The sequence below is a fragment of the Canis aureus genome, chromosome 23 (genome assembly GCF_053574225.1).
Source record: "Canis aureus isolate CA01 chromosome 23, VMU_Caureus_v.1.0, whole genome shotgun sequence".
NCBI classification, from domain to species: domain Eukaryota; kingdom Metazoa; phylum Chordata; class Mammalia; order Carnivora; family Canidae; genus Canis; species Canis aureus.
The window spans coordinates 49,800,445-49,824,003 of NC_135633.1; the positions used below are offsets into that span (position 1 = coordinate 49,800,445).

Genomic DNA, 23,559 nt, shown 5'->3' on the forward strand with positions numbered 1-23,559 from the left:
TCCCACAGAAGGAGATTGATAAACCTTCTTCAACCCAGTGATGATCAAGGCCAATATCAGCAAAGAGAATATTTACCTTTAATATGATGTGATGACAATGGTACCTTATCTCTGTGATTTCCTCGTTAAAACCTATATCCCCACTAATCATGAGAAAAATATCAGACAAGTCCAAAATGAAAGACACACTATGAAATGCTTAGCCAGTACTCCTCAAAAATTTGAAGACTATCAAAAAACTAGGAATATTGGAGAAACCCAAAGAAAGAGGAAGCTAAGGAGACAAAAAAAAAACCCTAAATGTAATGTGTGACGCTGCTATAGATAGAATGCTTTAATAGAAAAGAACATTGTATAAAAACCGAGGGAATATGCATAAAGTATGCATATAAAGTTAGGAAGTAGTGGAAAATAAGTCTTATGACAGTGAGTTGTGAAATGATTAGTAGAGGAGAAAAATTACTCAATTATTATAAATTTTGTTTTCTGAGAAGTTGAGCCAAGCAAAAGAAAGAGAAAGAATGGCAGATAACTTAAAAAAGATAGAATTTCAAAAGTGTGTGTATCCATGTTTGTGGATGTGTTTTAAGCCTAGAGAAACTACTATTTACAGAAATTCAATCCACAGATTATATTATATGCATTTTGATTGTATATTGCACTGGTTTTTGCTGCATAATGAATCATCCTCAAACTTCGTAGTGCACACACACACACACACACACACACACACCAAACATATTATTTCCCACAATTCTGGGTGTCAGATTAGTGGTTCTTCTTGTTTGGACAAGTTCAGCTGATCTTTGCAGTCCCCGGGAGGTTTGAATGAGTAGGTTTGAATAATGCATTTAGCCTCATGCTGCTGCTGATTAGCTCCTACTAGGAAAGGCAAAGGGAATGGCTTGATCATGTCTCTGATTTTCCAGTAGTCTAGGCCGGGCTCTTTCACATAGTTGCTCAGATAGGTGAAGCAAAATTAGGAATAACTCCCAATTTGCAAGTACTTTTCAAGCCTCTGTATCATGTTAGCTAATGTCTCCTTGACCACAGCAAATTACATAGGCCAAAAGAGAATTCAAGAAGTAGCCTCTTGAAGAGAGTAGTTTGCAAAAGCACACTGTAAACATATGGAACACAGTGTTATTAACTTAGGCACTATGCGACATGGTAGATCTCTAAGACTTACACATTTTGCATAGTTTATATTTTGTACCCTTTGGATAAAGGCTTCTTGCTTCCCCCCCTCTAGCCCCTTGGCACCCACCATTCTACTCTCTGCTTCTATGAGTTTGACTATTTTAGACTTTTTATAGGTTCTTTATATAAGTGTCATACTTAAAAATTTGCAAAGGGGGTAAATTTTAAGTGTTCTTACCACAAAATAAAATAATAGTAATAACAACAATAAGAAGAAGAATAATTAAGAATAATAGTAATAATAAAAAGGGCTGGCAAAACTTTTGGAAATAATGGGTATGCTTAGGGCATATATTATGGTGATGGTTTCACAAATGTATACTTATTCCAAAATCATCAAGTTGTATACATTAAATATGTACAGCTTATTTTGTATAAATAATATTTCACAAAGTGGTTTAAATAAAATATGCATAAATAATAAGAAATAATCATGCCCATTTTTGAGCTCTACTACACAAGTATATCTATGAATATTTTATATGCAAATAGTAGTCCTGTTTTAGTTAACAATAAAGAAGATGAAAGATTTCTTTGTATCTTTATTTCAGATATTGTGACAGTGAGAACAATATGATCTAACTTCATTAGTTAGGCTTAAAAAAAACTTTAAAAATCAGTAAAATTATTTTTATCAATATACAATAAATTGAATAACATCTAAGCTTTTCATGATAGAATGTATGAAATTGGGGGAGGAATCATAATTAGTATAACCTAGTTCTGTATGTATACACAAAAACAATCAACATTTCAACTTCTACTGTGTCAAAATCCATGTTATTATTTTCCTTAAAAAAATGATTCTTCAAAGATATTTTATCCTTCAAATGTGTATATAGGCAGCAATTGAGAGGAAGTAATATGGTACAGGATTCACTCTTTTTGAATTTATAAGTAACTTTACTGACGTTCCTTGGTTCTGTAAATTGCTTTTCACTTAATCTTCATGTTTAAACAAATACAACAAAAACTAAAGGGTTTAAATTATCTGCTCTGTTTTACAGAATATCCTATCTAATGTGTATTTTAATCATCATAGCCCTTTGAGAATGTAGCTAGTAACTATTCTAATGTCTTTTAAAATATGTAACATTTAGAAATAAGTATTATAATAATAGTCATCAACAATATGTTTCTTTTTGTGAAATATAATATAATGGCTTGATACGACACTGAGCTTAAGAGAGAGTGCAGAGACGCCTGGGTGGCTCAGTGGTTGAGCGTCTGCCTTTGGCTCAGGGCGTGATCCCAGGATCCAGAGATTGAGTTCCTCGTTGGGCTCCCTATGAGGAGCCTGCTTCTCCCTCTGCCTATGTCTCTGCCTCTCTCTCTGTGTCTCTCATGATTTTATTTAAAATCTTTAAAGAAAAAGAGAAAGAGAGAGCGTTAAATTATACCAATACAAATATTAATTATTTATTATAATAAATAAGCTAGAATAAGCTAGAAAATAGTTACTGTTATCCATGTTATATTATCATTTGGTTTAAGGATTTCGAAAAAAGCATTATTTTTTAGTCCCCAATACTAGCATATTGTTTTCTTTTTTAAATTTTATTTAAATTCAATTAACTAACATATAGTACATCATTCATTTCAGTACATAGTGTTCAGTAATTTTTCAGGTGTATATAATACTCAGTGCTTATCACATCAAGTGCCCTGTTAATGCCTGCATAAAATTGTTTTCCACATCCCAAATCTGCTTATACATTACTATCAAGTTTATAGACTTAGAAAAATATTTAATTAGATTTATTAAAACTAGATGTATTTATATTTCATCTACATTGAAAAAATCTCCCTCACTAAATTTTTAAAAATCAAGATTAAAAATAATTTGTAGTCATGTGACCTGATTTCTTATATCTTGGCAAGTAAAATATTATTTGATCTCAATAAAGATGAAGCTGGGGGAGTTTCTATTACGTGCCCAATAACACACAGATGTAACTAGTGGAAGAATAATGGGAAGGCTGCCTCCTAAAGCAATGATTTCAACATACCAGACTACATGAAGGGGAGATAAGAGAGAAAATTCAGGTCACAGAGTTACACTGACTTTCTTCTGATGTAAGTACATGCAATTCCTTTTTCCTGAATACTTTCAGATGCTTCTGATGCAAGTCTTACTGCTTTAAAAACAGTTAAAAAGACTACACATTTTCCCCTCCACTTTCACCTCATTCTCCTTCATTGAGTTAAATTCATTTTATTGGACAGGTGACAGTTTGTTCTTTCTGCCAAGAAGATGATATACTATTGACCAGAGAATGTCTGTCATTGATAAGCTTATACAAATACTCTCCTTCTTCTTGGCATCAGTGGGGTAATAGGACAGAACTTTTTCACTCACTGCTAGTGCTGCCTAAGAACTTTAAAGAGAAAAAAAAAAAAAAAAAAAAAAAAAGAACTTTAAAGAGAAATGAAAAGAGAAGTGTTACAGAAAACAGGTGCCTGATAATTTTAAGTCTGATTGGCCTACTGCAGTTGAGAAAGAGAAATGGATTGTGGTCCCTCTGTAATCATTTTGAAATTATATATTTGCACATTTTATCAGTCCCCCAGGAGGTCATGATGATAATAGAGACTGCCTCAGTGCAAAAAACCCAAGTTGATTCTTATCAGCCGTGCACTGGAGATATTAGACGTGTAATTAATCAGAAGACAATTTAATTTCTTCTTAATAGGAGGTGGGGATTTGAAGGCAGAGTGTACCTGAATTTGGTTTTATTTATTTTTATCTTAAAGGCAAAGAAAATGTTATAATGCTAAAAGCAATGTTATCAGCAATTCCTAGAGTGATATAAAATGGTAAAAAGAGAGCCAGATTCAATAACCCAGAGAAATGAGAGTAAATATGTGTTCTCAGTGTTTTGGAGAGTAAAGAGAGAATTTACTAGGTCAGCTGAATGTTATTTCTCTCACATAAGAAAAATTAAAATAGTTTTCCACTTGATTATTGGCTAAGCAAAATATATCAGTGTTTTATAATGTACAAAGTGCCATGAAAGCTATCTCAGGCTTCTTCAACTGGATTGACTCTTACTTAAACTATTGTTTTCAAAAATAATAAATCTTTGCTGATAAAATATCAACCACGAACATTAGTTATTGTAAAATAAGGTTCAGAAAATTCATACTGTATCAACTGTCCACAAGAACTTATAAACAGATGTTTATGATATTATTTATTATGTACAGATAAATTTCTGCTACAGTACTAAAACAGTGAAATATGTCTATTTGTGGTGAAGATTGTTTTATTGCTTAGCATGAACTTCTGAGGAGATGCTTCTATTTAGTAGTTCAAATAATTTGTCAGCAAGAAAACAGCTACATATTCTATATCTTATTAATTCAATACAGGTCTATTCTGTTCATAAAATGTAACAACAGCTACATTCATGAGAACCCAAAGAAGCTGGACACAACTGAGATGCAGAGAAATACGGAAAAAAAACCTCCTAATTCTCCTTGATTTTATTTTATTTATTTTTTTTTTATTTTTTTTTCTCCTTGACTTTAAATAAATTTACAGCAGACTTATCAGGACCAAATTTTTAAAATATGTCATGTGTAAAATGAATCACATATAACTAATTGTAAGAGTAAAAAAAGTTAAGTTTAATTTAGGTATTTGGGAAAATCTTACTTTGCTAACAGCCAAGTCAACTTCAAGAAGTATATAACTTCTTGAAACTGTAGATTTCTATATTCGGTAATATTTATTTGATAAATCCATCAACCACAATATTTTTACAGCATTTGAAAAAATACTTTCCATTCTAATTATTACCATAGCTTTAACAGAAAGCTTTATCAGAAAATTTAGGTATCTTACGATGTGTTTATGGTGGTGTCTGTGCTTAGGGTATTACTCTTCCTATGGATTGAGAATGTGGTGGAACCATCCAAATGGCCCAAATCAGGGAAAATGGTTTTAAGTGATGATATTTTTAATTTTAGTACTTGCATATTTGCAATTACAATTTTATGTGCTTACATTTTTTTCTTTTTTTTTTTATTGGTGTTCAATTTACTAACATACAGAATAACCCCCAGTGCCCGTCACACATTCACTCCCACCCCCCGCCCTCCTCCCCTTCCAACACCCCTAGTTCGTTTCCCAGAGTTAGCAGTCTTTACGTTCTGTCTCCCTTTCTGATATTTCTCACACATTTCTTCCCCCTTCCCTTATATTCCCTTTCACTATTATTTATATTCCCCAAATGAATGAGAACATATAATGTTTGTCCTTCACCGACTGACTTACTTCACTCAGCATAATACCCTCCAGTTCCATCCACGTTGAAGCAAAGGACTACCTGCTCTATAAAAACATAGACAATTTATGCTCTATTTGCTATTTTTTATACAAGACCTAGAATAACACTTTCTATAAGTACGGGTACATATTTTTTTAAAAGTTTTATTTATTCATGAGAGACAAAAAGAGAGAGACAGAGACACAGGCAGAGAGAGAAGTAGATTCCCTGTGGGGAACCTGAATCCCAAGACCCCAGGATCACAACCTGAGTTGAAGCCAGACACTCAACCACTGAGCTATCCAAGTGCCCATGGGTACCTATTTGTAAACAAATGAAAAAAAATGAAAAAAAAAGATTAATTTTTAATCATTTTGATTAAAATGTTTAATCAAAATTATTAAAATTATTTAGTCAAACAAGCATTTGATTCTTTTCTTCTGTGAAGAGAGGCATAAATGATGTTTCTGGTTATAGCAATTTCTGGTCAGAAAACCTCCAAAGATAATAAATAATTTTGGATTTTCTAACCTGGTCATTCTAATACCTTTTAAAACAATGAACTAAATTGAGGTATTTTTGGATACCCTGTAGTTCTGGGGTAAATAAGTAGCAATTATTTTAGGTTAGTTTGGGAGATTGTGAAAACAAGCATTAAAAATGAAAGAAAAAGGAGGAAAGAAAGAAAGAAGAAAGAAAGAAAGAAAGAAAGAAAGAAAGAAAGAAAGAAAGAAAGAAAGAGAAAGAAAGAAAGGAAAGAAAAGAAAGGGAAAGAGAAAAAGAAAAGGAAGAAAAGAAAGAAAGAAAGAAAGAAAGAAAGAAAGAAAGAAAGAAAGAAAAAGAAAAGTAAAATATTAAAAAAAAAAAACAACAGCTAATCTCTTTTCATCACCAATGTCCTTGATCAGGCATCTGAGGTCTCATGCTACACATTTTCACTCAGCAAGGAGGTCTGGCAGATTGTTTCAATATGTTCTAAAGTTCTCCAAGAGAACATCTGACTTATGTGCTTCTCTAACTTGCTCTTCTGTAATAATTTAGATAATGCCTTTGAAAGGCATTCTGATAATGTCTTTGTTGGCCTAGAGCTATTTTTGTCTAATGCCAAAATTGAGCAAGAGCTATTTCCATATGGCCCCTGGATCCATACTCCTAAAGGAATGGGCTGGGTTTTGTTTGTTTGATGACTTTTTTCTAAAAGATAAATAGAACTCAAGATGGAAGATTCATTTCACTTATGATTCAGTTTGTGTTCCAAAAAATATCATAGCTAAGACTAAAAAGTTCAAAGTGGGCATAGCAAAAGTAATTTATCAAAGGCATTTTGTATTAGGAATAGAGATTACAGACATAAAGAGCATTTAAAAAATATTCTCATTCTCAGTGGCCTAATTTCAAGTATCTTTTAGCCCAAAAATTTTTTAATCTCTAATTTAGCAATTATTAATTTAGTGCTTACTTTATGTCATTATAGTCACTAAGGATATAGCAGTGAACAAGACAGACAAAACCTGTACCCTTGAAGAACTCATATTCTAGAAAAAAAAAAGACAATTTCAAAAAAACCCAAAAACAATATAAGGTCTGTAAGGATAATTCCCATAAAGAAATTAGGTAAAAGGATAATATGTGCTGTGTATGGTGATGGAGTAGCAAGGTGTCACTTTACCTAAGATAGAAACATCACTCTGAATAGATACCTAAGGAAACAGCTAATGAATGCAGAAAAGCAAACCATGTGAATACATGAGAGAGAGTGTTTCAGAAGCACAGGAAGGCAAATATCAAAGCTCTCAGGAGGAAGCACTTACCTGTGTTTGAAGAATAACCAATATAGAAGATAGAAGATCCTATATGGATGAAGAGAGTGAAAGACAAGAAGGCATAAAGAGTGAAATTAGTAAATAGGCAGATCATGTTTTAAGCTGAGGTGTAACTTGATAACATGCTAAAAGATCATGCTAGATGTTTTATAGAAAATAGATTTTAGAGCTTGGGCAAGAAAATAGGCTGCTATTTCAAAGGTTTTGAAGGGGTGCTGGGGTGGCTCTGTCAGTTAAGCATCCAACTCTTGATTTTGGCTCAGGTCATGATCTCTAGGTTGTGAAATCAAGCCTCACATTGGGCTCCTTACTGTGGGTGAAGTCTGCTTGGGATTTTCTCTCCTTCTCCTTCTCCTTCTGCCCACCTTTCCCTTTCTAAGAAAAGTCTGCAAGAGACAAGATGGCAACAGCTGTTCAATGACTAATTATTGATTTGATTATGAGTCAACAGTGGTATGTCCTTACAAAGAAAAATATTATATTTCAGCTGATTACAAAGGTTGAGAACAAAAGAGCAGTTAGATCTACTTTGCATCTATCATGTTAACAATGATTGTGATTTTATGCTCAGTTGCAGGCTCAATCACATAACAGAAGCATAGATAAACACGAATGCATTTAGTGGAGAGAAAGCGAGGTGATAAGGAAAATCTTGAAACCATATAATGAAAATGACAAAAGGAGCTAAAGGAATGAGAACTAAATTAAATATTAGGGTTAATGTTTAAGGACATTTTGAAGGAAAATTCAGAGAAGAACATCTTCCAAGGTCTTTCCTTAATAATTGTTGCTTTTTTAAGTCCAATGAGTAAAATATTATCAAAACTCCAATATACAAAAGTCTTAGGGGGTCAGGCAAAAAGTTTTTTTGTAGTTGAACTGTGGGCATATATTCTGTTCATACTTTTAAAAGTGATTTTACCTGCCTCTTGTATATCCTGATTAGCATTAGTGACTCAGTTGCAGATTATTTTCTTTATTTGGGACATTGAGATCAGGCCTTTGTCTATTGCCTAAGGATAGACAATTATAACTGTTCATGAAATAAAACAAGCTATAAAGACTTGGAAAAAATCTTTTTTTTTTCTTAACTATCATATAGAAGTACCATTTTTAGTATCTTGATCTCTTAGAGAGAAACATCAGCCTATTATATCCCATAGCAAGGAAGAATTATCATATTGCAAATAGGCAGGAATCTTGGTTCAAAAGTCAAAATTTCAAAGGTAATGTCACATACAGCTGCTATCTTTAAATAGCTGAAAGTTTGTCATAATCTAAGTGAGCAGCTTAGATTTATTCTTAAATATCCAAAGGGACAAATCAATCAAAATACAGAAAAGTTAAAAACAAAAACAAAAACAAAAACAAAAAACAAACAAACAAACAAAAAAAACCCAGAAAAGTGAAAGGTAGAATTAATTTTAAAAGATCATTCTAAGAAGCCAGAGTTGCTCAGTGGTAGAATTGATTCCATCTCAAGAGAGACTGTCTGTTCAAGTATGTTCAAGTTCAAGTATGTTCAAGTTCAAGTATGAGCTAAATGATCATTATGTAAAGATAATTTTAATGTCAAAGTGCTCGCTCAATCAGATGATGTTAATTTTTTTTCTCTATTAGATCTGATTCTGTAAGCTGGATTTACAGAAATAGCTATGTGTTTTCATTTTTCTTATCATATTTTAATAACAAAGAATATTCAATAATAGAGGATTACCAAATAAGAGAAAAGTGAATAGTTATAGGTAGAAGAACCGAAAATGGAAAGAATGGTTTGGAATTTAAAAACTGCATATAGACACACCCAGTGGGATTGGCACTTAGTTGATAAGGATTAGAGAGAAGAGAGTAAAAGATGTTTCTGTTCGCTGTTTTGAGCCAGCATGGGAGAAAAAAGTGGAGCCATCGGTAGAAATAAAGACAAAAAAGTAGATTAGTATGAAGTTAAAGATGACAAAATATGATGGGATATTGAATTTAAGAAATAAACAGTCACTATTGTCTAATATAATGCAATGAGTTGGGGAGAAAAAGCTAAACACTGGAAGCTATTATTATTATTATTGAGCATAAATTGTCAAGAACCTAATATGTTTTGGATTCCACTGAAGGATTTTTTTTTAAGTAATAAAATAGGCCATTAGGTCTATAATCATATAAAGTGGTCTTTTTATAAATCCAGATGATTCCTTTCTGTGAAGTTATTCTGTCTTATCAGAACATATTTTTAAATATAATTTCCTAAGCTCTCGGGAAGAAAGAGTGCATTTTTGGGAAAATAGCCTAGAATGACTATTGTGTATTAAATTTATCTTTGCCATGGATTTGGGGTTCTGGGTAAGTTATCATCTCTTCTGTAACACAGTGGCTTAGATTATATTATTTTAAATTATGTTCCATATTCTAAACAGTTTTCTAATCATCTCAGAACTTATACTAAAGTCTTAAAGTTAAGAACAATAAATACTAAGTGTCCTAACATTTGAAAGACTGGTACTACACATGTCCATGTGTTATTTACTAAAAGATGTCAATGTATGTTAACTCTACTGGAACTGATTAAATTAATTAAATGATGTCAAGTATGGCCCACCCTAAATAATCAAATAATTAGAAATTTAAAGAAAACCAAGAGAAGTAAATACATAAATAAATAAATCATCAGACTATATAAAGCTGATAGAAGTGGACTAAGCTCTTATTTCCCATTACTAATGGGAAAGAAAGAGAATATTTTCCTCAAGCCAAAAGAAGATGGGCCAGAGGAACCCCTTGTGGTAATTGGGATGTCTGCAGGAAGAAAATACACCTCTCACTTCTCTTGCTTGCTAAACTACAGAAATGCAAATGTCCATTATAGAGAGAACAATGGAGCACATGTTAAGAAAATCTCAGGAAAGCCTTTCATGCTTTCCCTAGATTTTGAGGGTGGATGACATGGTAGAATAAGGGTATAGAAATTAACTCCTACTTTTTAACATCATGAGGTGGATAAGAGTTATCCTTGAAGGCCAAATGAGATTAAAAGGTTGCACAGAGCATACATTTAAAAGAGCAAAGGTTCCTGAACTTTCTGTGGGACAAAAGTTAATCCTGCAGAAGTAGCTACATTGGCCATCTTGATGGATTCTCCCCCATGCAACTTAACAGAAAGAGATAAACTGGGGTGGGGGTGGGGGAGAAGAGGGTAGACTCCTAGGGGCTAGAACTGGGAAGGATAATCTTTCAGTCAGAGAGTAGAAACTGGGCAGCATGATGGATTTATAAGAACCTCCAAAGAACCATTGGAGGAACCCTTACCAAAAGTAAAACTTTTGGACTTTATCTTTTCAACAGCATTAAAATATTCATCAAGAACAGAAAGAGGAGGAAAGAAATACTCCTTTTCCTTAGCATGGTTTCCTAGTTATAAGGTAAACCTAAACTAATGACAAGGAGGATGAGACTGAAGTTTTGGTAATGGCAGGGCTGGATATATTAATATTTTAAAAAATAGTCCCAACTGCCAAAAAATACCTAGTTCTAATAACTTGAAGTGTACAGAAAGCTGAGAACCCACTGAGAATGTCATCCAGGGCAGGATAAGGGAAATCTAGCAGGAGATGTTTAAGGGCAGTGCCTTTCATAAATTCACTACATATACTTGGATGATCTCTCTTTATTGACATAAACCTCCCAGTAGCCTTTCATTGGTATTATTCTTTTAATAAAAATTATATCGAATGCTACTCTAAGTCGGGAAATGTCCTGGATAGTGTGGATGAACCATATAAAAATTAGCCCACATAATCTTCAGAGGTTACAGGTATTTGAATCTGGCCTCAGGGAAAAGGTGGGTACTTTCTTTGAGAGCAGGACAGACTCAGGTTGCCCTGAAGGCTCCAAAGCCTGGTTACAGATATTTGGACTGATTAACAAATCTTTAACTACAGTGAGGTAGAAAATAATGACCAGGAGTCTCTAATGTATAGAACATATATTAATTACAGTTTCATCAGAGATCTTTCTTGAACTCTCTTCTGGCATATTTACTAAGCAATTCACATCAAAGACTTCAAGGAAAAGACTTAGTTTAAGTGAGTGGTGAGGTATTGACTGTGTTTGAATAGGTGGGAAGAAAAGAAAAGAACATTAAAAGAGAGAAATGCACTATCATACTGCATTTGCAGTTCTAGTTCTACCTGCTTGTATTTTTTGACACACTACAAAGATTCTTGCCCAGTTCCCTCCCGTACCCTTCAGCACTCATATTCCATAGCTGTGTGCTCTAAAAAGACTCCTTACGTTTAGGAAAATATATTGAGAGTACATGATTTGTGTATTCACAAATGGTTAATCTTAATGTTTGGAGAAAAAAAAAAACCACAGATGTTTTTACTAGGCTAATGTATGGAAGTTATGACATGTTGTTGCTATTAAGTATTTTGCTGTAACTTATGTCAATACAGTAGTTTGCTACAGATATTATGATTTTCATTTAATTAAAATGTGAGTGGCAGATATTTTTTCTTTTTTGAGAGAGAACATAGAAAACTATTCTCAAAGTAGTGAATAAAATAGAACAGAATAGAATGTTTGACAGTCCATGAGAATATCACATGATAATTACAACAGACATATATTCAAAATAAGTTTGGGCATTCCTTCAGTTGTCCTTTCTAAATTATTTAAAGATGGAGATGGGGGGTAAGATGGCAGAGCAGAAAGATCCTAAGCTCACCCAGTTTCATTGACACAGCTAGATAATCATCAGCATTTATAACTCAGAAAATAATCCATCATCAGAAATCACCCAGAAAATGACCAGAAGACAGGCAGAACAAACTCCACAACTAAAGGTAGAAAAGTGACCACACTGAATAAGGTAGGAAGGGTGAAGACACAGCTTGGGGTGTGTAGGTCATGGCTGTCCATAGTCAGGAAAAGCTAGAAGTTCAGAAAAGGGTGGGAAACTGGCAATCACACCAGGGAACCTATATAGGAAAGACAAATCCCCATAACTATGTGGCTTTAAAAGTGAGAGGTACCAAGTTTCATGAGTTATTGTGACCAGCAGGACTTAAACTCTAGAATTTTAAAAATCAGTGGGCTTGGCCCTTGGTGAACAAGGAGGGCATTAGGAAGCTGAGTCCCTGCCGTTAAGAAACAGCACAGCGAGCAGCCTGTGCAGATACATCATAGAACCAGAAATTTGAAAAATGCTCGGGACATATGGGAGTAAGAGTTATTTTCTCATCTTAGAGCTTGGAGGTATGGATCCAGCGAGGTATGGATCACAGGGAGACCCTTCTAGGAACAAAGGAGCTGATAGGCACCATTTCTTTCCCATACCATCCTCCAGCATAAAAGGGGGCTACCTGTGGGGAACTACACTGCTCGGACACTCCCTATCTAACTTGCTTACACCACCACCACCCCCATTTTGGCAGATCTTCTGATCCCAGTCATGCACACTTGTCTCAGTTTGCTTTCTGCAGGGTCTATTATGCAAAAGACCAGCATGAACCCTGTCCAACAGCACATCTCCCAACCCAACATATTGCAAGGCTTCTATTCTGTCAGCAGCAGCAATGGTGGTGGTAGTTGGTCTCATTTCACCAGTAGACCAGGATGCACCTTACTAAAACATGCCCCACCCATACTGGGTCCCAAACACTGCTCACTACAGGCAAAGAGAGCTCTGTAGACTACTGGACAAAAGGAAAAACCATCCAGGACACAACTGCAACATACACATCACATACATAAGAGAGATTCCCAGAAGTGCCAGGAACTAGAGAATAGGGAACACTGCATTGCATGACACTACAGGATCTCTTCTTCATAAGGGTATTACCTTAAAGAGCAGGAGAAACAGCTGACTTTCCTGACACAGAGAAACAGATGCAGAGAGTTAGATGAAATGAGGAGAAAGAGTATGTCCCAAATGAAAGAATGAGATGAAACCATGGCAAAAGACCTAAGCAAAAAGATAATGAGTTATATGCCTGATATAGAATTTATTTATTTATTTACTCATTTGTTCATTCATTTATTTATTTTTAAAGATTTTTTTCTATTTATGAGAGACAAAGAGAGAGAGGCAGAAACATAGGCAGAGGGAGAAGCAGGCTCCCTGAGGGTAGCCCAATGTGGGACTCGATCCCAGGACCCCAGGATTATGACCTGAGCCAAAGGCAGACGCTCAACCACTGAGCCACCCACGTGTCCCCTGATAGAGAATTTAAAATAATAATCATAAAGATACTCATCAGCCTTGAGAGAAAAGTGGAGGACATTAAGTGAGACCCTTAAATGAGATAAAAATTACCAAGCGGAGATGGAGAAGACAATAAATGAAATTAAAAATACACTAAATATTTTGTTTGTTTAGGAAGGAAACAGATATCCAGATCCAGGAGACATAGAACAGCCCTCCCCACCCCACCCCCCGCCCCAGCCCCTACAATCCACCCATGGAACTCCACTCTAAGACACATAATAATTAAAATGGCAAAAACATACTTATAAAGAAAACAAACACTAAAAGCAACAAGAAAAAAACAAAGAAAGTTACATAAAAGAAAACACATAAGGCTATAAGCAGATTTTTCAGCAAATTTCAGGCCAAAAGGAAATGGCACAATATATTGAAAGTGCTGAAAGGGAAAAATATGCAGTTATGAATATTCTATCCATAATAGAAGGAAAGATATTTTCCTAAACAAGCAAAAACTGAGAGTTCATTACCAATAAAACAACCTAAAAGAAGTATTAAAGGATAGTCTTTGCATGGAAAGGAAAGACCATAATTGAGAGCAAATGAGAGAGTATATCTGTAAAAATAAATCAAGGGATTCATAAAATAAAATAATGCATTTTATGACATCATATACCTAAAATCTGAGGTAGAGAGGAGTACAGAATGAGTTCAAATTTAAGTGACCATCAACATAATATAGATTGCCATATGCAGATTATATACACAACCTGAATGGTAACCACAAATCAAAAACCAGTAATAGATATGCAGAGAATAAAAAGAAAGGTGTCCAAGTGTATAAATACCACTAAAGAAAACAAGCAAACCATGACAGAGCAAGAAAAGATCAGAGAAAAACTACAAACCCAAGCACAACACAAGTAACAAAATGGAAATATATATCTATCAAGAGATAACTTGATGTAAATGGACTAAACCCTCCAATCAAATAACATGGGGTGACAGATTGGATAAACAAAGAAACAAACAAAAGACCCATCTACATGTTGAGACTCATTTTAGACCTGCAGAAATGCAGATTGAAAGTGAGCGGATGAAGAAACATTTAGACTGTAACAAGAGACAAAGAAAGACACTGCATAATAATAAAGGGACTACCCAACAAGAAGATCTATCAATTTTAAGATTTGTGCACCCAGGGATCCCTGGGTGGCGCAGCGGTTTGGCGCCTGCCTTTGGCCCAGGGCGCGATCCTGGAGACTCGGGATCGAATCCCACGTCGGGCTCCCGGTGCATGGAGCCTGCTTCTCCCTCTGCCTATGTCTCTGCCTCTCTCTCTCTCTCTCTCTCTCTCTCTGTGTGACTATCATAAATAAATAAAAGTTAAAAAAATTTTTAAAAAAAGATTTGTGCACACAACTTGGGAGCAGCAAATATGTAAAATAGTTAATAACAAATATAAAGGAACTAAATAATACTAATACAATAATAGTAGAGAACTTTACAACCACACTTATATCAATGGGCAGATCATACAAACAGAAAATAGACATGGGAAGAATTGAATGACGCTCGGGCTTACGTGGATTTAGCAAATATATTCAGATCATTCCATTTTAAAACAGCAGAATACATATTATTTTCAAGTGCACATGGCACCTTCCCCAGAATAGATCACATATTAGCCCACAAAACAAACCTTAACAAACTCAAGAAGTCTGAACTCATACCATACATATTTTCTGACCATAGCGCTATGAAACTAGAAATCAACCACAAGAAAAAAATCTGTAAAGAGCACAAATACCTAGAGGTTAAGTAACCTGCTACTAACCAATGAACCAAGAAATCTGAGAAGAAATAAAAAAAATATATATGGAAACAAAGGAAAATGAAAGCAAAACAGTCCAAAACCTCTGAGATGCAGCAAAAGCAGTTCTAAAAGGGAAGTATAGAGCAATACAGGCCTAACTCAAGAAGCAAGACAAGCTCAAAAAAAAAAAAAAAAAAAAAATTCCAACCTTGCACCTAAAGGTGCTAGAAAAAGAAAACAAGCAAATCCAAAAAGCACAAAGAAGGAAATACTAAAGACTAGAGCATAAATAAACCAAGTAGAAACTAAAGAAAAAGAAAAAAAAATAGAACAGATCAATGAAACTGAGAACTAGTACTTTGAGGTACTTAGAAGAGATAAACAAAAATGGCTAACCTCTAGCCAGACTCACTGAGAGACAGAGACAGAGACAGAGACAGAGACATAGAGAGAGAGAGGACTCAAACAAAATGAAAGAGGAGAAATAACAACTGACCCCACAGAAATACAAATCATTATAAGACAATATTTGAAAACTTTTATGCCAACCAACTGGACAACCTTGAAGAAATGGTTAAATTCATAGAAATATAATCTACCAAAACTAAGCAGGAAGAAATGGGAGATTTGAACAGACTAAATACCAATAATGATATTGAATCAGTAAAAAACAACAACAAAACAAGCAAACAAAACAAAAAACAACCCCCTCCCCCGCCCACAAAACTTCCCCCCAAAAAAAGTCCTGGACCACATGGATTCACAGACGAATTCTACAAAACATTTAGGGGCACCAGAGTGGCTCAGTTGGTTTAGCGTCTGACTCTTGATTTTGGCTTTTTTGTTTGTTTCTTTGCTAAAAATATCTTTATTCTGATTTTCAAATATTTCTTTACTAGATTTAAAATACTGAGTTCATGGATTTTGTTTGTTTTCTTCTGTTGTTGTTCTCTTATCACAACAAAGATATAAATCCATTCTCATCTTGTTGAAAAGAACTGGTGAATTATTGAAAAGTACAACTGAAACTAATGATTTGCTATATGTCGGCTAATTGATTTTAAGTTTTGTTTTCTTTTATTCTGTTTGTTTTTATTGAAGTTTGATTTGCCAAAATATAGTATAACACCCAGTGCTCATCCCATCAAGTGACCCCCTCAGTGCCCATCACCCAGTTACCCCATCTCCCTGCCCACGTCCCATTCCACAACCCTTTGTTCCTTTCCCAGAGTTAGGAGTCTCTCATGATTTGTCTCCCTCTCTAATTTTTCCCACTCAGTTCCCCCCCCCTTTCCCTTATAATCCCTTTCACTATTTCTTATATTCCCCATATGAATGAGATCATATGATGTTTGTCCTTCTCCGACTGACTTACTTCACTCTGCATAATACCCTCCAGTTCCATCCACATTGAAGCAAATGCTGGGTGTTCATCCTTCTAATGGCTGAGGAATATTCCATTGTATACATAAAACACATCTTCTTTATCCATTCATCTTTCGATGGACACCGAGGCTCCTTCCACAGTTGGCTATTGTGGACATTGCTGCTAGAAACAGTGGGATGCAGGTGTCCCGGCGTTTCATTGCACCTGAATCTTTGGGGTAAATCCCCAACAGTGCAATTGCTGGGTCATAGGGCAGGTATATTTTTAACTCTTTGAGGAACCTCCTCACAGTTTTCCAGAGTGGCTGCACCAGTTCACATTCCCACGAACAGTGCAGGAGGGTTCCCTTTTCTCCACATCCTCTCCAACATTTGTGGTTTCCTGCCTTGTTAATTTTCCCCATTCTCACTGGTGTGAGGTGGGATCTCATTGTGGTTTTGATTTGTATTTCCCTGATGGCAAGTGATGCGGAGCATTTTCTCATGTGCGTGTTGGCCATGTCTATGTCTTCCTCTGTGAGATTTCTGTTCATGTCTTTTGCCCATTTCATGATTGGATTGTTTGTTTCTTTGCTGTTGAGTTTAATAAGTTCTTTATAGATCTTGGAAACTAGCCCTTTATCTGATACGTCATTTGCAAAAATCTTCTCCCATTCTGTAGGTTGCTTTTAGATTTGTTAACTGTCTCTTTTGCTGTGCAGAAGCTTTTTATCTTGATGAAGTCCCAATAGTTCATTTTTGCTTTTGTTCCTTTTGCCTTCATGGATGCATCTTGCAAGAAGTTACTGTGCCCAAGTTCAAAAAGGTTGTTGCCTGGGTTCTCCTCTGGGATTTTGATGGATTCTTGTTTCACATTTAGATCTTTCAATCCATTTTGAGTTTATCTTTGTGTCTGGTGCAAGAGAATGGTCTAGTTTCATTCTTCTGCATGTGGATGTTCCATTTTCCCAGCACCATTTATTGAAGAGACTGTCCATTTTCCAGTGGATATTCTTTCCTACTTTGCTGAATATTAGTTGAACATAATGTTGAGGACCCATTTCTGGGTTCTCTATTCTGTTCTATTGATCTATGTGTCTGTTTTTGTGCCAGTACCACATTCTCTTGATGATCACAGCTTTGTAGTACAACTTGAAATCTGGCATTTGATGCCCCCAACTCTGATTTTCTTTCTCAATATTCCCCTGGCTATTCGGGGTCTTTCCTGATTCCACACAAAACTCAAGATTGTTTGTTCTAACTCTCTGAAGAAAACCGATGGTATTTCGATAGAGATTGATTAGAACGTGTAAATTGCCCTGCGTAGCATAGACATTTTCACAATATTAATTCTGCCAATCCATGAGCATGGAATGTTTTTCCATCTCTTTGTGTCTTCCTCAATTTCTTTCAGAAGTGTTCTGTAGTTTTTAGGGTATAGATCCTTTACCTCTTTGGTGAGGTTTATTCCTAGGTATCTTATGCTTTTGGGTGAAATTGTAAATAGGAATGACTCCTTAATTTATCCTTCTTCAGTTTCATTGTTAGTGTATAGAAATGCCACTGATTTCTGGGCATTGATTTTGTATCCTGCCACACTGCCAAATTGCTATATGAGTTCTAGCAATCTTGGGGTGCAGTCTTTTGGGTTTTCTATGTACAATATCATGTCATCTGCAAAGAGGGAGAGTTTGACTTCTTATCAATTTGAATGCCTTTGATTTCTTTTTGTTGTCTGATTGCTGAGGCTATTATTTTTAGTACTATGTTGAATAACAGTGGTGAGAGTGGACAACCCTGCCATGTTCCTGATCATAGGGGAAAGGCTCTGAGTGTTTCCCCATTGAGAATGATATTTCCTGTGGACTTTTCATAGATGGCTTTTAAGATTCTGAAGAATGTTCCTCTATCTCTACACTCTGAAGAGTTTTGATCAGGAATGGATGCTGTATTTTGTCACATGCTTTCTCTGCATCTATTGAGAGGATCCTATGGTTCTTGTTTTTTTTATGTTGGTGTGATCTATCACATTGATTGTTGAACCACCATTGCATCCCGGGGATAAATCCATTTGGTCATGGTGAATAATCTTCTTAATGTACTGTTGGATTCTATTGGCTAGTATCTTGTTGAGAATTTTTGCATCCAGTTCATCAGGGATATTTGTCTATTATTCTCCTTTTTGGTGGGGTCTTTGCCTGGTTGTGGAAATAAGGTGATGCTGGCTTCATAGAATGAGTTTGGAAGTATTCCATCCCTTTCTACCCTTCCAAACAGCTTCAGTATATTAGGTATTATTTCTTCCTTAAATGTTTGATAGAATTCCCCTGGGAACCATCTGGCCCTGGACTTTTGTGCTTGGTAGTTTTCTGATGACTGCTTCAATTTCCTCCCTCGTTATTGGCTTGTTCAGGTTTTCTATTTCTTCGTGTTCCAGTTTTGGTAATTTGTAGTTTTCCAGAAATGCATCCATTTCTTCTAGATTGCCTAATTTGTTTGTGTATCACTTCTCATAATGTGTTTTTAAAAATGTTTTTATTTCCTTGGTATTGGTTGTGATCCCCCTCTTTCATTCATGATTTATTTATTTATTTTTCCTTTTAATATGGCTGGCTAATGGTTTATCTATCTTATTAATTCTTTCAAAGAACAAGTTGAAGTTTCAAAGCCTTGTGGTCTGAAAATATGCAAGTGACAATCCAGGTCTTTGGGTATCGGTTAAGACCTGATTTGTGTCCCAGTATATGTCTTGTCTGGAGAAAGTTCCATGATCACTTGAGAAGAATGTGTATTGAGTTGAGTTCAGATGCAAAGTTCTTTATATATCTGTGAAATCCATCTGGTCCAGTGTATCATTTAAAGCTCTTGTTTTGGGCAGCCCTGGTGGCTCAGCAGTTTAGCTTCACCTTCATCCCAGGGCGTGATCCCGGAGATCCAGGATCAAGTCCCACGTTGGGCTCCTTGCATGAAGTCTGCTTCTCCCTCTGCCTGTGTCTCTTCCTCTCTCTCTCTCTCTCTCTCTCTCATAAATAAATAAATAAAATCTTTTAAAAAACATAAAGCTCTTGTTTCTTTGGAGATGTTATGTTTAGAATATCTGTCATTTACAGAAAGTGCCATGTTGAAGTCTCCTACTATTAGTGTATTATTATCTAAGTATGTCTTTACTTTGGTTATTAATTGATTGATATACTTGGCAGCACCCACATTAGGGGTATAAATATTCATGATTGTTAGGTCTTTTTGTTGGATAGACCCTTTAAGTATGATATAGTGTCTGTCTTCAACTCTTACTACAGTCTTTGGGATAAATTTTAATTTCTCTGATATGAGGATTGCTACCCCTGCTGTCTTTCGAGGACTATTTGAATGGTAAACGGTTCTCCACCCCTTCATTTTAAGGTTGGAGGTGTCTTTAGATCTAAAATGAGTCTCTTGTAGACAGCAAATAGATGGGTCTTGCTTTTTTTTTTTTTTCCAGTCCAATACACTGCAGTCTTTTTTTGGGATAATTTAGTGTATTCACATTCAGAGTTACTATTGAAAGATATGAATTTAGTGGCATCATAACACCTTTTCAATCCCTGTTTTCGTGGATTATTTCTTTAGGCTACCTCTTTCTTCTATAGAGTCCCCCTTAATATTTCTTGCAGAGCTGTTTTGGTGGTCACATATTCATTCAGTTTCTGCCTGTCCTGGAAGCTCTTTATCTCTCCTTCTATTCTGAATGAGAGCCTTGCTGGATAAATATTCTTGGCTGCATGTTTTTATCATTTTGTACTCCATATAAATCATGCCAGCCCTTTCTGGCCTGCCAGGTCTCTGTGGAGAGGTCTTCTGTTAATCTGATATTTCTCCCCATATAAGTTAAGAATCTCTTGTCTCATGTAGCTTTAAGTATTTTCTCTTTATCTTTAGAATTTGCAAGTTTCACTATTCAATGTCGAGTGTTGAATGGTTTTTATTCATTTTGGGGGAGTCTTCTCTATCTCTTGGATCTGAATGCCTGGTTCCTTTCCCAGATTAGGGAAGTTCTCATCTATGATTTGTTCAAATATACTTTGTGGTCCTCTCTCCCTCTCAACGTCTTTTGGAATCCCAGTTATATGTAGATTCTTCCTTCTGAAGCTATCATTTATTTCTCTAAGCCTTTCCTCATGGGCTCTTATTTCTTTTTTCCTCAGCTTACTTCCTTACATCAATTTGTCCTCTATGTCACTCATTCTGTTTTCCACCTCATTAACCCTAACAGCTAGGATATCCAGTTTGGACTGCATCTCAGTAAATCTTTTTTTTTAATTTTGGCCTGATTAAATCTCAATCCTGCAGTAATGAAGTCTCTAGAGTCCTTTATGCTTTTTTTCTAGTCACCAGTAGCTTTATAATTGTACTTCTGAATTGAATTTCTGACTTTGTATTGAAATCTAAATTCTATAAGAGAGTACTGTGGTAGAGAGTACTGTTTCTGGTTCTTTCTTTTGTGGTGAATTCTTCCTTCTAGTCATTTTGCCTAGTTCAGAGTGGATGTATGAGTGGGCTGAGTCAAAAATATCAACCACAACCTAAGTAAAATACACCCTAGCTGATTCCAAAGATGTCAGAGACCAGAAAATGAAAAAGAAGATCAGAACAAAATAAAACAACCACTAAAGTGAAAAACACATTTTAAAACAAGGAAGAAAAAATAAAAGGTCAAAACCCCCAAAAAAGAATAAAAAAGAAAAAGAAAAAAAGAAAGAAAGAAAAAGTTAAGAGAAGAGGAAAAAGAAAAAAATGGGGGTGTCTAGGGGCTGTGGTGGTGAAGAAGTGGTAATGGAGAGAGAATGTAGTCTATTTGAGAGGTCCTAGAAATTGATCCTCTTGGTTCTGAGTGTATTAAGTTCTGTATGTTAGAAGATGCTCAGTCTCAAATTTACAAAAGCAGCAATACTTACAGAAAGCCCAAATTGACCACCAACACATAAAAAAGATAAAAGAGGGGGACAGAATGGGAATAAAGAGAGAATATAGTCTCGCAGAATGAACCAGCATAGTATTCCACTTGGTTCTGAGTGCATGCTGGTCATGTTTTAGATGGTATTAACTTCCACCATTGTAGAACAAAATGAGGCAGAACAAAAAACACAAAACAAAAATCCATATCTCATATATTTCCCAAAGTTAAATTGAGTATGTTGAAGGGAATCCAGAAGTGAAAAATATATCTAAGACATGTAATTGTAGAAATATGAAAATCAAAGAGGAAAAAACTTAAAAATGAAGAGCTGGTAAAATATTATAGTTAATGTGGGAAAAGAAAAACACATGGGAAATTTTTAGTCAGATATAAAAACGAGTTGTAATGGAAAAAGGAAAAAATAGAACCCTCTAGTTCTATATACTATTTTCCCTCAGTCCTGGAGCTTTCCTGAGCTGCTTGGTCAGGAACTTGCTCTTCCCTTGTCCTTCCAGCTGGTCTTCTGGAGGAGGGGCCTGCTGTGCTGATTCTCAGGTGTGTGCACCTGGGGGAGATGCCCCGCCCCCTGCCGGGTGCCAGGCTCGGTGGGAGCTGTTGACCCCATGAGGTCTCTGTCCCCTGGCGCCCCCCCCCCCCCCCAGCATACGGTGACACGAGGAGGAACAACATCGTTGGTGGTGGCAGGTCCCCAGCTCTGGATCAGCTCCCCCAGTAGCCACCGGAAGTCTCCCAGTCCACACTGGCCTAGATGCTCCCAGGGTAGAGGGGCGGGGGGGGGGCGATCTGCACAGCTAGAGGGCGCCCTGCAGTAGGAGTGTCCTTGCTGTCCTGTGCCCCCCGCTCCTCTGCCTGTCCAGGGGGAGCGCAAGATGGGGGGCTGTGTCCTCCGGGGCCTGCGCTGCTGGAATCCCTCTCCTGAGGCCGTGGCTCCCGGAAGCAGCAGGGCACAGCCCCCTCGGTCGGAGCCGCTGCCTGAGCTCCCGAGGCCCCTCCGGTTGGCTCCAGCCCCTTCCCGTTTACGGAGATCTGCCAGGGTGTGCAGTGCGCTCCCCCGGGGCGCTTCCTCTGTTAGTGACCCCGGGACTCTGGAGGCTCGACTGCCCCTCCTGCTGCTCCGTCCGATTTCCCTACAGAGCACTTTCTGTCCGGGAAGAATCTGGGGCAGATTTTTAAAGTTCCCACTTCTCTGGGCAGCCACCCGGCCTTAGCCTGGCTCCTCACGGCGCCCCTCCCCCACTTGATTCTTTTTTGTTTATTTATTTTTTCCCGCCCTCCTACCTTGCTAGAAGCGAAAACCCTTCTCTCTGTAGCATTCTGGCTGTTCTCTCTTAAAATCTCAGGTTAAATTCATAGGTGTTCAGGATGTTTTGAAAGTCATATAGGTAGGTTGGGGGGGCCAGGTGAGTTGAGGACCCTACTTTTCCACCATCTTGCCCCTCTCCCCTGACTCTTGACTTTGGTTCAGGGTCATGATTAAGAAAATTATTCACCACAATCCAGTGGGATTTATTCCTGGGTTGTAAGGGATTTATTCCTGGATTGCTGGGGGTTCAATATTCACAAATCAACTAATGTAATACATCACACCAATAAGAAAAAGATATAAAACATGATCATTTCAATAGATGCAGAAAAATCATTTGACAAAGTACAACATCCATTTATGATAAAAACAAACAAAATAAAACAAAACAAAACCCTTAACAAAGGAGGTTAAGAGGGAACATGTCTCAATGTAATAAAAATCTTATATGAAAAACTCACAGCAAACATCATACTCAACTGGAAAAAACTAAAACCTTTTCCTCTAAGATCAAGCATAAGACATGGATGGCCGCTTTATTTTTTAAAAAAATTTTATGTATATTTTTTTTTATTAGAGTTCGATTTCCCAACATATAGTATAACACCCAGTGGTCATCTTGTCA

At 36.2% G+C, this 23,559-nt stretch overlaps 1 protein-coding gene and 1 long non-coding RNA gene across 11 annotated transcripts in view; one reads left to right on the forward strand and one right to left on the reverse strand.

Moving 5' to 3' along the window:
* Positions 1-23,559, forward strand: part of CNTN5 (contactin 5) — a 1,290,695-nt gene that overhangs the window by 554,784 nt on the left and 712,352 nt on the right. The window lies entirely within an intron of this gene.
* Positions 1,754-23,559, reverse strand: part of LOC144295119 (uncharacterized) — a 75,024-nt gene continuing 53,218 nt past the window's right edge. Inside the window, exons 5-7 of one of the 7 annotated variants that reach the window (XR_013362539.1) lie at positions 7,606-7,680; positions 7,283-7,321; positions 1,754-2,561 (exon numbers count right to left, since the gene is read on the reverse strand). This is a non-coding gene — a long non-coding RNA (uncharacterized LOC144295119). Of the gene's footprint in view, positions 2,562-7,282; positions 7,322-7,591; positions 7,681-23,559 lie in introns of all 7 variants that reach the window. The other 6 variants (XR_013362540.1, XR_013362537.1, XR_013362538.1 and 3 more) reach the window with 6 other exon arrangements.